This window comes from Syngnathus floridae, unplaced genomic scaffold (assembly GCF_059516105.1).
Source record: "Syngnathus floridae isolate MCC-2025c unplaced genomic scaffold, RoL_Sflo_1.0 HiC_scaffold_122, whole genome shotgun sequence".
NCBI classification, from domain to species: Eukaryota; Metazoa; Chordata; class Actinopteri; order Syngnathiformes; family Syngnathidae; genus Syngnathus; species Syngnathus floridae.
In genome coordinates, this window is record NW_028284148.1 from 30,001 (window position 1) to 47,500 (window position 17,500).

The following is a 17,500-nucleotide window of genomic DNA, read 5'->3' on the forward strand; positions in this document are numbered from 1 at the left end:
CGGCCCACCCGAGCCCGCACGCCTCACGCGGAGGGGTCATACGCCCCGGCGGCCACGATAGACGTCCTCCCGCTTCGCGGTGGTCGGGAGGGCTTAGCGGATAGGTGCAGATGCGGGGGCGGCTTCCCGAGATAGCCGTCCCTAGGTTAGGCGAGGGTTTGAGAAACATCTTTCGCGGTAGACCGGCGCGGCCGGCGGACGCCCACGTGGCGTGCCGCGAGTCGGATCGCGCGCTCGGCCTCCGTTGATGACCGCTAGGTGCGTGCGTGGAATCGGGGCGTCTCGGTCTCGCTGCCGTACGGCTCGCGCTAGGCCTGCGGGGGCGGCGTCGGAGCGCGCGCTCGCGCGGCGGCCGTAGCGCTAGAGGGCGACCCGCAAGTGGGGAGGAACCGTCCACCCAACGCCGGCGCTAGCCGGGGCCGGTGGGGGCCCTACCAAGGCGGGTCATGGTCGCATGTCGGTCGGTCCGGCCTCTGTTTACCGAGGCGGCCGGCACCTCCATCTGCCTTGGATGCCCCGAATCCGCAGACTTTCCTCCGGCCTCAGCTTAACGAGACGGCCGTTGCCTCCATCCTTGGATGTTAACATTCGCAGAGTTTCAGCTCCGGGCTAGGGCGGGTGAAGTCGTCTCGAACCACGTGCCTGAAGGCCGCCTCGCGCCGGATGCAGGCCCCGCTCTGTCGTGCGGTGTGACCGTCCAACGCGGGCATCGCTAGATTAGCCGTGGCCACGATCCTTCCACCCGCGAGCCTTTCGCCCTCGGCCGGTGGTCGCTCAAAAGCGCGGGCCGCTGATCCCGCTCCATCTCTCCGGCCTGTGTTTAAGGAGGCGGCCGCTCCTCCTTCCTTGGATGGACCATTCGCATATTTTTCGCCCGGCCTGTGTTTAAGGAGGCGGCCGGTCCTCCTTCCTTGGATGGACCATTCGCATATTTTTCGCCCGGCCTGTGTTTAAGGAGGCGGCCGGTAACTCCCTTTCTTGGATGAGACCCAACATTCGCATATTTTTCGCCCGGCCTGTGTTTAAGGAGGCGGCCGGTCCTCCCATTCTGCCAGTGTTCCTTGGACTTTGAAAATTTCAAAGTCTTTCCGCTCCGGGCTAGGGCGGGTGAGGTCGTCTCGAACCACGTGCCTGAAGGCCGCCTCGCGCCAGATGCGGCCCCGCTCTGTCGTGCGGTGTGACCGTCCAACGCGGGCATCGCTAGATTAGCCGTGGCCACGATCCTTCCACACCGCGAGCCTTTCGCCCTCGGCCGGTGTCGGTCAACGTGTGGGTGGGGGGGAAGGACGGCTGCCGGGAGCAGACAGCCGTCCCCGGGTGGGGTGTACAGTCCTTCCACCGGCCGCCGGGAGCAGACGGCCGTCGAGCGATTCTGCCATTGTTCCTAGGACTTTGTACATTTTAAAGACCCTCCGCGCGGGCCGCTGATCCCGCTCGGTCGCTCCGGCCTGTGTTTAAGGAGGCGGCCGGTCCTCCCATTCTGCCAGTGTTCCTTGGACTTTGAATATTTCAAAGTCTTTTCGCTCCGGGCTAGGGCGGGTGAGGTCGTCTCGAACCACGTGCCTGAAGGCCGCCTCGCGCCGGATGCAGGCCCCGCTCTGTCGTGCGGTGTGACCGTCCAACGCGGGCATCGCTAGATTAGCCGTGGCCACGATCCTTCCACACCGCGAGCCTTTCGCCCTCGGCCGGTGTCGGTCAACGTGTGGGGTGGGGGGGAAGGACGGCTGCCGGGAGCAGACAGCCGTCCCCGGGTGGGGTGTACAGTCCCTTCACCGCGGCCGCCGGGAGCAGACGGCCGTCGAGCGATTCTGCCATTGTCCCTAGGACTTTGTACATTTCAAAGACCCTGCGCGCGGGCCGCTGATCCCGCTCGGTCGCTCCGGCCTGTGTTTAAGGAGGCGGCCGGTCCTCCCATTCTGCCAGTGTTCCTTGGACTTTGAAAAGTCTTTCCGCTCCGGGCTAGGGCGGGTGAGGTCGTCTCGAACCACGTGCCTGAAGGCCGCCTCGCGCCGGATGCAGGCCCCGCTCTGTCGTGCGGTGTGACCGTCCAACGCGGGCATCGCTAGATTAGCCGTGGCCACGATCCTTCCACACCGCGAGCCTTTCGCCCTCGGCCGGTGTTCGCTCAACGCGCGGGCCGCTGATCCCGCTCCATCTCTCCGGCCTGTGTTTAAGGAGGCGGCCGGTCCTCCCATTCTGCCAGTGTTCCTTGGACTTTGAAAATTTCAAAGTCTTTCCGCTCCGGGCTAGGGCGGGTGAGGTCGTCTCGAGCCACGTGCCTGAAGGCCGCCTCGCGCCGGATGCAGGCCCCGCTCTGTCGTGCGGTCTGTGACCGTCCAACGCGGGCATCGCTAGATTAGCCGTGGCCACGATCCTTCCACACCGCGAGCCTTTCGCCCTCGGCTGGTGTTCGTCCAACGTGTGGGGAGGGGGTTAAGGACGGCTGCCGGGAGCAGACAGCCGTCCCCGGGAGGGGAGACTTCACGGCGGCCGCCGGGAGCAGACGGCCGTCGAGAGATTCTGCCAGCGTTCCTTGTACTTTGAATATTTCACAGCCGTGCTCGCACTTAGGAAATTTTCGAGCGCTGTGGCACTTAGACATTTTTCGTCAAGCGTGGCACTTAGAAATTTTTCGTCAAGAGAGGCACTTAGACATTTTTCGTCAAGAGTGACACTTAGAAAATTTTTCACTCTCTTTGTGCCTTCCAGGGTGCTGTGCAACCCTGCGTGTTGTGTTCCCACCGAGCAAGGGGCGCTGCTGGCGGCCATGACCAAGCGCTCGGCACCGGGCCCTTTCATTTTGTGGGGTAAATTATGCGCCCCCCATGCTCGTTCTGACTATATTTTGCGAAAGGGGGGTAAATCGTTGATGAGTACGCTGACTAGGGGGACCAACCATCGTACTCTGGCGCACCTGAAGACCAAAGTTGGTACTGCACCCTACCCCTGGTACCCCAACCCCTGGTACCTAAAGAGGGAGAGGCCGAATTTTCGCTTTCGGCGGCCGACCGCGGGAACCAGCCGAGGCGGACACTTTTCGGCTCAAGAGCCGTTGGCACTTAGAAAAAATTCGCACAAGTTGGCAGGACTTCCGGGGCCAGAGGCCGAATTTTCGCTTTTGGTGGCCGTTATGGGGAACCAGCCGAGGCGGACACTTTACGGCTGTTGAGTCGTTGGCACTTAGAAAAAATTCGCACAAGTTGGCAGGACTTCCAGAGCAAGAGGCCGAATTTTCGCTTTTGGTGGCCGTTATGGGGAACCAGCCGAGGCGGACACTTTACGGCTGTTGAGTCGTTGGCACTTAGAAAAAATTCGCACAAGTTGGCAGGACTTCCAGGAGAAGAGGCCGAATTTTCGCTTTTGGTGGCCGACCTGGGGAACCAGCCGAGGCGGACACTTTTCGGCTCAAGAGCCGTTGGCACTTAGAAAATATTTGCCAAACTTGGCTTGACTTCCAGGAGAAGAGGCCGAATTTTCGCTTTTGGTGGCCGACCTGGGGAACCAGCCGAGGCGGACACTTTTCGGCTCAAGAGCCGTTGGCACTTAGAAAATATTTGCCAAACTTGGCTTGACTTCCAGGAGAAGAGGCCGAATTTTCACTTTTGGTGGCCAACCTGGGGAACCAGCCGAGGCGGACACTTTACGCTGGTTGAGTCGTTGGCACTTAGAAAATATTTGCCAAACTTGGCTTGACTTCCAGGAGAAGAGGCCGAATTTTCACTTTTGGTGGCCGACCTGGGGAACCAGCCGAGGCGGACACTTTAGGCTGGTTGAGTCGTTGGCACTTAGAAAATATTCGCCAAACTTGGCTTGACTTCCAGGAGAAGAGGCCGAATTTTCACTTTTGGTGGCCGACCTGGGGAACCAGCCGAGGCGGACACTTTAGGCTGGTTGAGTCGTTGGCACTTAGAAAATATTTGCCAAACTTGGCCAGACTTCCAGGAGAAGAGGCCGAATTTTCACTTTTGGTGGCCGACCTGGGGAACCAGCCGAGGCGGACACTTTAGGCTGGTTGAGTCGTTGGCACTTAGAAAAGATTTGCCAAACTTGGCCAGACTTCCAGGAGAAGAGGCCGAATTTTCACTTTTGGTGGCCGTTATGGGGAACCAGCCGAGGCGGACACTTTACGCTGGTTGAGTCGTTGGCACTTAGAAAATATTTGCCAAACTTGGCTTGACTTCCAGGAGAAGAGGCCGAATTTTCACTTTTGTGGGCCGTTATGGGGAACCAGCCGAGGCGGACACTTTACGCTGGTCGAGTCGATGGCACTTAGAAAATATTCGCCAAACTTGGCTTGACTTCCAGGAGAAGAGGCCGAATTTTCACTTGTGGTACCCGACCTGGGGAACCAGCCGAGGCGGACACTTTAGGCTGGTTGAGTCGTTGGCACTTAGAAAATATTCGCCAAACTTGGCTTGACTTCCAGGAGAAGAGGCCGAATTTTCACTTTTGGTGGCCGACCTGGGGAACCAGCCGAGGCGGACACTTTAGGCTGGTTGAGTCGTTGGCACTTAGAAAATATTTGCCAAACTTGGCCAGACTTCCAGGAGAAGAGGCCGAATTTTCACTTTTGGTGGCCGACCTGGGGAACCAGCCGAGGCGGACACTTTAGGCTGGTTGAGTCGTTGGCACTTAGAAAATATTTGCCAAACTTGGCTTGACTTCCAGGAGAAGAGGCCGAATTTTCACTTTTCATGGCCGTTATGGGGAACCAGCCGAGGCGGACACTTTTCGGCTCAAGAGCCGTTGGCACTTAGAAAATATTTGCCAAACTTGGCTTGACTTCCAGGAGAAGAGGCCGAATTTTCACTTTTGGTGGCCGTTATGGGGAACCAGCCGAGGCGGACACTTTACGCTGGTTGAGTCGTTGGCACTTAGAAAATATTCGCCAAACTTGGCCAGACTTCCAGGAGAAGAGGCCGAATTTTCACTTTTGGTGGCCGACCTGGGGAACCAGCCGAGGCGGACACTTTACGGCTGTTGAGTCGTTGGCACTTAGAAAATATTTGCCAAACTTGGCTTGACTTCCAGGAGAAGAGGCCGAATTTTCACTTTTGGTGGCCGTTATGGGGAACCAGCCGAGGCGGACACTTTACGCTGGTCGAGTCGTTGGCACTTAGAAAATATTTGCCAAACTTGGCCAGACTTCCAGGAGAAGAGGCCGAATTTTCACTTTTGGTGGCCGACCTGGGGAACCAGCCGAGGCGGACACTTTACGCTGGTTGAGTCGTTGGCACTTAGAAAATATTCGCCAAACTTGGCCAGACTTCCAGGAGAAGAGGCCGAATTTTCACTTGTTCTGGCCGTTGTGGGGAACCAGCCGAGGCGGACACTTTACGCTGGTTGAGTCGTTGGCACTTAGAAAATATTCGCCAAACTTGGCCAGACTTCCAGGAGAAGAGGCCGAATTTTCACTTGTTCTGGCCGTTATGGGGAACCAGACGAGGCGGACACATCACCCCGCAAGTGCCGTTGGCACTTTGAAAATATTCGCCAAACTTGGCCAGACTTCCAGGAGAAGAGGCCGAATTTTCACTTGTTCTGGCCGTTATGGGGAACCAGACGAGGCGGACACATCACCCCGCAAGTGCCGTTGGCACTTTGAAAATATTCGCCAAACTTGGCCAGACTTCCAGGAGAAGAGGCCGAATTTTCACTTGTTCTGGCCGTTATGGGGAACCAGACGAGGCGGACACATCACCCCGCAAGTGCCGTTGGCACTTTGAAAATATTCGCCAAACTTGGCCGGACTTCCAGGAGAAGAGGCCGAATTTTCACTTGTTCTGGCCGACCTGGGGAACCAGACGAGGCGGACACATCACCCCGCAAGTGCCGTTGGCACTTTGAAAATATTCGCCAAACTTGGCCGGACTTCCAGGAGAAGAGGCCGAATTTTCACTTGTTCTGGCCGACCTGGGGAACCAGACGAGGCGGACACATCACCCCGCAAGTGCCGTTGGCACTTTGAAAATATTCGCCAAACTTGGCCGGACTTCCAGGAGAAGAGGCCGAATTTTCACTTTTTCTGGCCGACCTGGGGAACCAGACGAGGCGGACACATCACCCCGCAAGTGCCGTTGGCACTTTGAAAATATTCGAAACTTCCATCAAACACACATCGGCTTTTTCGCCGTCGCTGTCCGGCCTGGGCACCATCGTGGCTCGGACAGTTCGTGTGCCAGCTTCCGTTGGCACTTAGAACATTTTTCAAAATAAAAATAAACAGTCCTGCACATACGTGCCGACTATATTTTGCGAAAGGGGAGTAAACCGATGAGTACACTAACTAGGGGGACCAACAGACCGTAGTGGTCTCCCCTGGTACCTAAATGCATACCCCTGGTACCTCAGCGACTACCCCTGGTACCTAAATGCGTACCCCTGGTACCTCAGAGAGGCCGAATTTTCACATTCCGTGGCCGAACTAGGGAACCGGACGAGGCGGACACTTTTCCGGGAGAGACCCGATGGCACTTGGAAAATATTCGCTCAAGTTGGCAGGACTTCCAGAGCAAGAGGCCGAATTTTCACATTATGTGGCCGAACTAGGGAACCGGACGAGTCGGACACTTTTCCGGGAGAGACCCGATGGCACTTAGAAAATTTTCGCTCAAGTTGGCAGGACTTCCAGAGCAAGAGGCCGAATTTTCACATTATGTGGCCGAACTAGGGAACCGGACGAGTCGGACACTTTTCCGGGAGAGACCCGATGGCACTTAGAAAATATTCGCTCAAGTTGGCAGGACTTCCAGAGCGAGAGGCCGAATTTTCGCTCGTTCGGCGCCGACTCGGGGAACCAGCCGAGTCGGACACTTTTCCGGGCAAGACCCGATGGCACTTAGAAAATATTCGCTCAAGTTGGCAGGACTTCCAGAGCGAGAGGCCGAATTTTCACATTCCGTGGCCGACTCGGGGAACCAGCCGAGTCGGACACTTTTCCGGGCAAGACCCGATGGCACTTAGAAAATATTCGCTCAAGTTGGCAGGACTTCCAGAGCAAGAGGCCGAATTTTCGCTCGTTCGGGCCGACTCGGGGAACCAGACGAGTCGGACACTTTTCCGGGCAAGACCCGATGGCACTTAGAAAATATTCGCTCAAGTTGGCAGGACTTCCAGAGCAAGAGGCCGAATTTTCACATTATGTGGCCGAACTAGGGAACCAGCCGAGTCGGACACTTTTCCGGGCAAGACCCGATGGCACTTAGAAAATATTCGCTCAAGTTGGCAGGACTTCCAGAGCAAGAGGCCGAATTTTCGCTCGTTCGGGCCGACTCGGGGAACCAGCCGAGTCGGACACTTTTCCGGGCAAGACCCGATGGCACTTAGAAAATATTCGCTCAAGTTGGCAGGACTTCCAGAGCAAGAGGCCGAATTTTCACATTCCGTGGCCGACTCGGGGAACCAGCCGAGTCGGACACTTTTCCGGGCAAGACCCGATGGCACTTAGAAAATATTCGCTCAAGTTGGCAGGACTTCCAGAGCAAGAGGCCGAATTTTCGCTCGTTCGGGCCGACTCGGGGAACCAGACGAGTCGGACACTTTTCCGGGCAAGACCCGATGGCACTTAGAAAATATTCGCTCAAGTTGGCAGGACTTCCAGAGCAAGAGGCCGAATTTTCACATTATGTGGCCGAACTAGGGAACCAGCCGAGTCGGACACTTTTCCGGGCAAGACCCGATGGCACTTAGAAAATATTCGCTCAAGTTGGCAGGACTTCCAGAGCAAGAGGCCGAATTTTCGCTCGTTCGGGCCGACTCGGGGAACCAGCCGAGTCGGACACTTTTCCGGGCAAGACCCGATGGCACTTAGAAAATATTCGCTCAAGTTGGCAGGACTTCCAGAGCAAGAGGCCGAATTTTCACATTCCGTGGCCGACTCGGGGAACCAGCCGAGTCGGACACTTTTCCGGGCAAGACCCGATGGCACTTAGAAAATATTCGCTCAAGTTGGCAGGACTTCCAGAGGAGCAAGAGGCCGAATTTTCGCTCGTTCGGGCCGACTCGGGGAACCAGCCGAGTCGGACACTTTTCCGGGCAAGACCCGATGGCACTTAGAAAATATTCGCTCAAGTTGGCAGGACTTCCAGAGCAAGAGGCCGAATTTTCGCTCGTTCGGGCCGACTCGGGGAACCAGCCGAGTCGGACACTTTTCCGGGCAAGACCCGATGGCACTTAGAAAATATTCGCTCAAGTTGGCAGGACTTCCAGAGCAAGAGGCCGAATTTTCACATTATGTGGCCGAACTAGGGAACCAGCCGAGTCGGACACTTTTCCGGGCAAGACCCGATGGCACTTAGAAAATATTCGCTCAAATTGGCAGGACTTCCAGAGCAAGAGGCCGAATTTTCACTCGTTCGGGCCGACTCGGGGAACCAGCCGAGTCGGACACGTTACGGCCGAACACCCGTTGGCACTTAGAAAATATTCGCCAAAGTCGGCCGGACTTCCAGGCGAAGAGGCTGAATTTTCGCTCGTTCGGGCCGACTCGGGGAACCAGCCGAGTCGGACACATTACGGCCGAAAACCCGTTGGCACTTAGAAAATATTCGCCAAAGTCGGCCGGACTTCCAGGCGAAGAGCCTGAATTTTCACTTTTTCTGACCGACTCGGGGAACCAGCCGAGTCGGACACATTACGGTGTAACACCCGTTGGCACTTAGAAAATATTCGCCAAAGTTCGTTGGACCTCCAGGCGAAGAGGCCGAATTTTCGCTCGTTCGGGCCGACTCGGGGAACCAGCCGAGTCGGACACATTACGGCCGAACACCCGTTGGCACTTAGAAAATATTCGCCAAAGTTCGTCGGACTTCCAGGCGAAGAGGCCGAATTTTCGCTCGTTCGGGCCGACTCGGGGAACCAGCCGAGTCGGACACATTTCGGCGCAACACCCGTTGGCACTTAGAAAATATTCGCCCAAGTCGGCCGGACTTCCAGGCGAAGAGGCCGAATTTTCACTTTTTCTGGCCGACCGGAGGAACCAGCCGCGTCGGACACATTACGGTGTAACACCCGTTGGCACTTAGAAAATATTCGCCAAAGTTCGTCGGACCTCCAGAGCGAGAGGCCGAATTTTCACTTTTTCTGGCCGGCCGGAGAACCAGCCGAGGCGGACACATCACGCCGCTTTTGCCGTTGGCATATTCGAAACTTCCAGAATGGGCTTTTTCGCCGTCGCTGTCCGGCCTGGGCACCATCGTGGCTCGGACACGTCGTGTGCCAGCGTCCGCTGGCACTTAGAAAATTTTTCAAAATAAAAATAAACAGTCCTGCACATACGTGCCCACTATATTTTGCGAAAGGGGAGTAAACCGTCGATGAGTACGCTGACTAGTGGGACCAACCATCGCGCTCTGGCGCACCTGAAGACCAAAGTTGGTACTGCACCCTACCCCTGGTACCCAAACGGGGTAGAGGCCGATTTTTCGCATTTGGCGGCCGACCTAGGGAACCAGAAGAGGCGGACACTTTTCCGAGCAAGTGCCGATGGCACTTCCAGAGCGAGAGGCCGAATAATCGTAATTTGTGGCCGACTTGGGAACCAGCGAAGGCGGATAGGAAGTCAAGCGCGTCCCGCCGGCTGGTCCGCGGGCCAATTGCGGTCCCGCGAGTTAGCGATCGCGGTCCGGAATTCTAGCCGACTTGGGAACCAGCGAAGGCGGATGGGTGGTCACCGAGGTCCCGCCGGCTGGTCCGCGGGCCATTTAGGGTCCCGCGAGTTAGCGATCGCGGTCCGGAATTCTAGCCGACTTGGGAACCAGCGAAGGCGGATAGGAAGTCAAGTGGGTCCCGCCGGCTGGTCCGCGGGCCATTTAGGGTCCCGCAAGTTAGCGATCGCGGTCCGGAATTCTAGCCGACTTGGGAACCAGCGAAGGCGGATGGGTGGTCACCGAGGTCCCGCCGGCTGGTCCGCGGGCCATTTAGGGTCCCGCGAGTTACCGATCGCGGTCCGGAATTCTAGCCGGCCAGGGACCACCGCGAGGCGGATGGGTGGTCACCGAGGTCCCGCCGGCTGGTCCGCGGGCCATTTAGGGTCCCGCGAGTTAGCGATCGCGGTCCGGAATTCTAGCCGACTTGGGAACCAGCGAAGGCGGATGGGTGGTCACCGAGGTCCCGCCGGATGGTCCGCGGGCCATTTAGGGTCCCGCGAGTTAGCGATCGCGGTCCGGAATTCTAGCCGACTTGGGAACCAGCGAAGGCGGATAGGAAGTCAAGTGGGTCCCGCCGGCTGGTCCGCGGGCCATTTAGGGTCCCGCAAGTTAGCGATCGCGGTCCGGAATTCTAGCCGACTTGGGAACCAGCGAAGGCGGATGGGTGGTCACCGAGGTCCCGCCGGCTGGTCCGCGGGCCATTTAGGGTCCCGCGAGTTAGCGATCGCGGTCCGGAATTCTAGCCGACTTGGGAACCAGCGAAGGCGGATAGGAAGTCAAGTGGGTCCCGCCGGCTGGTCCGCGGGCCATTTAGGGTCCCGCAAGTTAGCGATCGCGGTCCGGAATTCTAGCCGACTTGGGAACCAGCGAAGGCGGATGGGTGGTCACCGAGGTCCCGCCGGCTGGTCCGCGGGCCATTTAGGGTCCCGCGAGTTACCGATCGCGGTCCGGAATTCTAGCCGGCCAGGGACCACCGCGAGGCGGATGGGTGGTCACCGAGGTCCCGCCGGCTGGTCCGCGGGCCATTTAGGGTCCCGCGAGTTAGCGATCGCGGTCCGGAATTCTAGCCGACTTGGGAACCAGCGAAGGCGGATGGGTGGTCACCGAGGTCCCGCCGGATGGTCCGCGGGCCATTTAGGGTCCCGCGAGTTAGCGATCGCGGTCCGGAATTCTAGCCGACTTGGGAACCAGCGAAGGCGGATAGGAAGTCAAGTGGGTCCCGCCGGCTGGTCCGCGGGCCATTTAGGGTCCCGCAAGTTAGCGATCGCGGTCCGGAATTCTAGCCGACTTGGGAACCAGCGAAGGCGGATGGGTGGTCACCGAGGTCCCGCCGGCTGGTCCGCGGGCCATTTAGGGTCCCGCGAGTTACCGATCGCGGTCCGGAATTCTAGCCGGCCAGGGACCACCGCGAGGCGGATGGGTGGTCACCGAGGTCCCGCCGGCTGGTCCGCGGGCCATTTAGGGTCCCGCGAGTTAGCGATCGCGGTCCGGAATTCTAGCCGACTTGGGAACCAGCGAAGGCGGATGGGTGGTCACCGAGGTCCCGCCGGATGGTCCGCGGGCCATTTAGGGTCCCGCGAGTTAGCGATCGCGGTCCGGAATTCTAGCCGACTTGGGAACCAGCGAAGGCGGATAGGAAGTCAAGTGGGTCCCGCCGGCTGGTCCGCGGGCCATTTAGGGTCCCGCAAGTTAGCGATCGCGGTCCGGAATTCTAGCCGACTTGGGAACCAGCGAAGGCGGATGGGTGGTCACCGAGGTCCCGCCGGCTGGTCCGCGGGCCATTTAGGGTCCCGCGAGTTACCGATCGCGGTCCGGAATTCTAGCCGGCCAGGGACCACCGCGAGGCGGATGGGTGGTCACCGAGGTCCCGCCGGCTGGTCCGCGGGCCATTTAGGGTCCCGCGAGTTACCGATCGCGGTCCGGAATTCTAGCCGGCCGGGGACCACCGAGAGGCGGATGGGTGGTCACCGACGTCCCGCCGGCTGGTCCGCGGGCCATTTAGGGTCCCGCGAGTTAGCGATCGCGGTCCGGAATTCTAGCCGACTTGGGAACCAGCGAAGGCGGATGGGTGGTCACCGAGGTCCCGCCGGCTGGTCCGCGGGCCATTTAGGGTCCCGCGCGGGTACCGATCGCGGCCCGGAATTCTAGCCGGCCGGGGACCACCGCGAGGCGGATGGGTCTTCACCGAGGTCCCGCCGGCTGGTCCGCGGGCCATTTAGGGTCCCGCGAGGTACCGATCGCGGTCCGGAATTCTAGCCGGCCGGGGACCACCGCGAGGCGGATGGGTGGTCACCGAGGTCCCGCCGGCTGGTCCGCGGGCCATTTAGGGTCCCGCGAGGTACCGATCGCGGTCCGGAATTCTACCCGGCCGGGGACCACCGCGAGGCGGATGGGTGGTCACCGACGTCCCGCCGGCTGGTCCGCGGGCCATTTAGGGTCCCGCGAGGTACCGATCGCGGTCCGGAATTCTAGCCGGCCGGGGACCACCGCGAGGCGGATGGGTGGTCACCGAGGTCCCGCCGGCTGGTCCGCGGGCCATTTAGGGTCCCGCGAGTTACCGATCGCGGTCCGGAATTCTAGCCGGCCGGGGACCACCGCGAGGCGGATGGGTGGTCACCGACGTCCCGCCGGCTGGTCCGCGGGCCATTTAGGGTCCCGCGAGTTAGCGATCGCGGTCCGGAATTCTAGCCGGCCGGGGACCACCGCGAGGCGGATGGGTGGTCACCGAGGTCCCGCCGGCTGGTCCGCGGGCCATTTAGGGTCCCGCGAGTTGGCAGTCGCGGCCCGGAATTCTAGCCGGCCCGGAGCCACCCAGAGACCGTGCACACGCGCCGGGTGGCCGGAAATACCTCCAGCCGAGCGGACATGCACTTTATAAGCACCTTGGACGAGATGGCAGAGCCTTACTCGACTTCCAGCACCTCGGCTAAGCGTTCTCCACGGCCCGCTGTGCTTCCAGAAGACCTCCAGACGGTCCTCATGGTGCTTTCCTCCTCACTCTCCCAGCTGGCCCAGGCTTCCAGCACCCCGGCTAAGCGTTCTCCACGGCCCGCTGTGCTTCCAGAAGACCTCCAGACGGTCCTCATGGTGCTTTCCTCCTCACTCTCCCAGCCGGGCCAGGCTTCCAGCACCCCGGCTAAGCGTCTTACACGGCCCGCTGTGCTTCCAGAAGACCTCCAGCCGGTCTTCATGGTGCATTCCTCCTCGCTTCTTAAGCCGAACGAGGCTTCCAGAGCCCCGGTTAAGCATTTTACGCGGCCCGCCGAGCCTCCACAGCACTTCCAGCCGGTTCCACGGCTGCTTTCCTCCTCACTGTTTAAGCCGAACGAGGCTTCCAGAGCCCCGGCTAAGCGTTTTACGCGGCCCGCTGAACTTCCAGAGCACCTCCAGCCGGTTCCCCGGGTGCTTTCCTCCTCACTTTATAAGCCGAACGAGGCTTCCAGAGCCCCGGCTAAGCGTTCTCCGCGTCCCGCTGATCTTCCCGGAGCTTGTAACGGGGAATTACCTCCCTCCAGCGGACACGGCGGGTAAATACGCCACCTCTCGCACTTAGCGCACACTCGCGTTGCTGCGCGTCTGGTGGCACTCTGAGCGGCCAAACGGCGGGAGTAACTGTCACTCTCTTAAGGTAGGCTCACTTGAGATTTTTTTGAACGGTTCGTGGATAAATATATGATATATACTACATATGATCGCATTTATAGTCAAATCATATCAAAATGTCATTCTCCGGGTGCTTTCCTCCTCACTCTTGACGCCCGAGGAGGCTTCCAGAGCCTCGGCTAAGCGTTTTACGCGGCCCGCTGAGCTCCCACCGCACCTCCAGCCGGTTCTCATGAGGCTTTCCGCCTCATTTTCTAAGCCGAAGGAGGCTTCCACAGCCCCGGCTAAGCGTTTTGCGCGGCCCGCTGAACTTCCAGAGCACCTCCAGCCGGTTCCCCGAGTGCTTTCCGCCTCACTTTCTAAGCCGAACGAGGCTTCCAGCACCCCGGCTAAGCGTTCTCCGCGTCCCGCTGATCTTCCCGGAGCTTGTAACGGGGAATTACCTCCCTCTAGCGGACACGGCGGGTAAATACGCCAGCTCTCGCACTTAGCGCACACTCGCGTTGCTGCGCGTCTGATGGCACTTTGAGTAGCCAAAATGCGGGAGTAACAATCACTCTCTTAAGGTAGGCTCACTTGAGATTTTTTTTAACCGTCCGCGGAGGCGACCGGGACCACCGGGACAGCCGGGAGGCCGTGCGCGCGGGCCAAGTGGCCGAAAATAGCTCCAGGCCGACCGGATCGGCTAGTTGTAAGCACCGCGGATGAGATCGCGGAGCATTATTCGACTTCCAGCGGCCCGTGCGCTTACGCACGCCGCCCGGAACCTCCGGGAGGCCGTGCGCATGCGCAAGTGGCCGAAAATAGCTCCTAGCCGACCGGATCGGCTGTTTGTGAGCACCGCGGATGAGATCGCGGAGCATTATTCGACTTCCAGCGGCCGGTGGGCTTACGCACGCCGCCCGGGACCTCCGGGAGGCCGTGCGCATGCGCAAGTGGCCGAAAATAGCTCCTAGCCGACCGGATCTGCACTTTACAAGCTCCGCGGATGAGATCGCGGAGCTTCATCCGACTTCCAGCGGCCGGTGCGCTCGCGCACTCCACCCGGCACCTCCGGGAGGCCGTGCGCACGCGCCAAGTGGCCCAAAATAGCTCCTAGCCGACCGGATCTGCACTTTACAAGCTCCGCGGATGAGATCGCGGAGCTTTATGCGACTTCCAGCGGCCGGTGCGCTCACGCACTCCACCCGGCACCATCCGGGAGACCGTGCGCGCGCCAAGTGGCCCAAAATAGCTCCAGCCCAGCGGATCGGCTGTTTACAAGCACCGCGGATGAGATCGCGGAGCTTTATTCGACTTCCAGCGGCCGGCGCGCACGACGAGCGGACCCGGTGACGGTCCAGCTCCACCCGGAACCTCGCACGGCCCGCTTCTCCCCCCCGCGCGGACTTCCGAGCGCTCGGGGAGACGTTCGGAAGCCGCCGTTGACGTTGGAGCGGGGAAATACCTCCCTCCAGCGGACACGGCGAGTAAATACACCTTCGGCCAAACGGCGGGAGTAACTATGACTCTCTTAAGGTAGCGGCACTCGACATCTTTTTCACGGTTCGTGGAGGACCCGGCCGGTTCTCGGGGGTGCTTTTTCTACTAACCCTTGACCCCCGAGGAGACTTCCAGCACCCCGGCTAAGCGTTTTACGCGGCCCGCTGAGCTTCCACCGCACCTCCAGCCGGTTCCCATGAGGCTTTCCTCCTAACTCTTGACGCCCGAGGAGGCTTCCAGAGCCTCGGCTAAGCGTTTTACGCGGCCCGCTGAGCTTCCACCGCACCTCCAGCCGGTTCTCATGATGCTTTCCTCCTAACTCTTGACGCCCGAGGAGGCTTCCAGAGCCCCGGCTAAGCGTTTTACGCGGCCCGCTGAGCTTCCACCGCACCTCCAGCCGGTTCCCCGGGTGCATTCCTCCTCACTTTCTAAGCCGAACGAGGCTTCCAGCGCCCCGGCTAAGCGTTTTACGCGGCCCGCCGAGCTTCCACAGCACCTCCAGCCGGTTCTCATGATGCATTCCTCCTCACATTCTAAGCCGAACGAGGCTTCCAGAGCCCCGGCTAAGCGTTTTACGCGGCCCGCCGAGCCTCCACAGCACCTCCAGCCGGTTCCCCGAGTGCTTTCCTCCTCACTGTTTAAGCCGAACGAGGCTTCCAGGGCCCCGGCTAAGCGTTTTACGCGGCCCGCTGGACTTCCACAGCACCTCCAGCCGGTTCTCCGGGTGCTCCCATCCTCACTGTTTAAGCCGAACGAGGCTTCCAGAGCCCCGGCTAAGCGTTTTACGCGGCCCGCTGGACTTCCAGAGCACCTCCAGCCGGTTCTCCGGGTGCTCCCATCCTCACTGTTTAAGCCGAACGAGGCTTCCAGAGCCCCGGCTAAGCGTTTTACGCGGCCCGCTGAACTTCCCCAGCACCCCCAGCCGGTTCCCCGAGTGCTTTCCTCCTCACTCTTGACGCCCGAGGAGACTTCCAGCACCCCGGCTAAGCGTTTTACGCGGCCCGCTGAGCTTCCGGAGCACCTCCAGCCGGTTCTCATGGGGCTTTCCTCCTAACTCTTGACCCCCGAGGAGGCTTCCAGAGCCCCGGCTAAGCGTTTTACGCGGCCCGCCGAGCTTCCAAAGCACCTCCAGCCGGTTCTCATGATGCATTCCTCCTCACTCTTTAAGCCGAACGAGGCTTCCAGAGCCCCGGCTAAGCGTTTTACGCGGCCCGCTGAACTTCCCCAGCACCCCCAGCCGGTTCCCCGAGTGCTTTCCTCCTCACTTTATAAGCCGAACGAGGCTTCCAGCGCCCCGGCTAAGCGTTCTCCGCGTCCCGGTGATCTTCCCGGAGGTCGTAACGGGGAAATACCTCCCTCCAGCGGACACGGAGAGAAATTACACCGCCTCTCGCACAGAGGCGGGTAAACGGCGGGAGTAACTATGACTCTCTTAAGGTAGCCTGACTTGACATCTCTTTAACGGTTCGTGGATAAATACATGATATATACTACATATGATCGCATTTAAAGCCAAATAATACAAAATGAGCATTCGGTTATAAACACTGTATTCATCATGTTTATAGGCGATGTTAATATTTATATGTTTAATGTTTATAGGTGATGTTAATATTTATATATTTAATGTTTATAGGGGATGTTAATATTTATATATTTATTTTGTACATCATGTTATAGTTATACGACACTCGCTATTGGATCATGATGTGATCGTATCGGCGGGAGTCGGCCCGGGCTCCGGGTGAAGAGGCCGAATTCTCGCCACTCGCGGCCGACCGGGGAACCAGCAGAGGCGGACGCATCGCGGCGCGAGAGCCCTTGGCACTTAGAAAAAATTTGGCAAAAGTTGCTCCGTGCTCCAGGTGAAGAGGCCGAATTCTCGCCACTCGCGGCCGACCGGGGAACCAGCAGAGGCGGACGCATCGCGGCGCGAGAGCCCTTGGCACTTAGAAAAAAATTGGCAAAAGTCGCTCCGGGTGAAGAGGCCGAATTCTCGCCACTCGCGGCCGACCGGGGAACCAGCAGAGGCGGACGCATCGCGGCGCAAGAGCCCTTGGCACTTAGAAAAAAATTGGCAAAAGTCGCTCCGCGCTCCAGGTGAAGAGGCCGAATTCTCGCCACTCGTGGCCGACCAGGGAACCAGCAGAGGCGGACGCATCGCGGCGCGAGAGCCCTTGGCACTTAGAAAAATTTTCGCAAAAGTCGCTCCGCGCTCCAGGTGAAGAGGCCGAATTCTCGCCACTCGCGGCCGACCGGGGAACCAGCGAAGGCGGGTAAGCTTTCAAGAGAGCCCCGCCGGCTGGTCCGCGGGCCGAACGTGGTCCCGTAACGTACCCACAGCGGACGCCGTCCCACGCCCGGTAAGAACCACCGAGAGGCGGATACGCTCTCCGACGAGCCCCGCCGGCCGGTCCGCGGCGGGAAATGCGCCCTCTGGCGGACACGCCGTTGTAAATGAATGGGCTTTGGCACTTAGTGCATTTTCGCAAAAGTCGCTCCGCGCTCCGGGCGAAGAGGCCGAATTCTCGCTACTCGTGGCCGACCAGGGAACCAGCGAAGGCGGGTAAACTCTCAAGAGAGCCCCGCCGGCTGGTCCGCGGGCCAATAATGGTCCCGTCACCTACCGACAGCGGACGCCGACCCACGCCCGGCAAGGACCACCGAGAGGCGGATAACGGCGCACACCGCGAACGGCGGGTGGCGGTCGCTGGGTGGCGGTCGGGGGGTGGCGGTCGGGGGGTGGCGGTCGGGGATGGTGCTTGGGG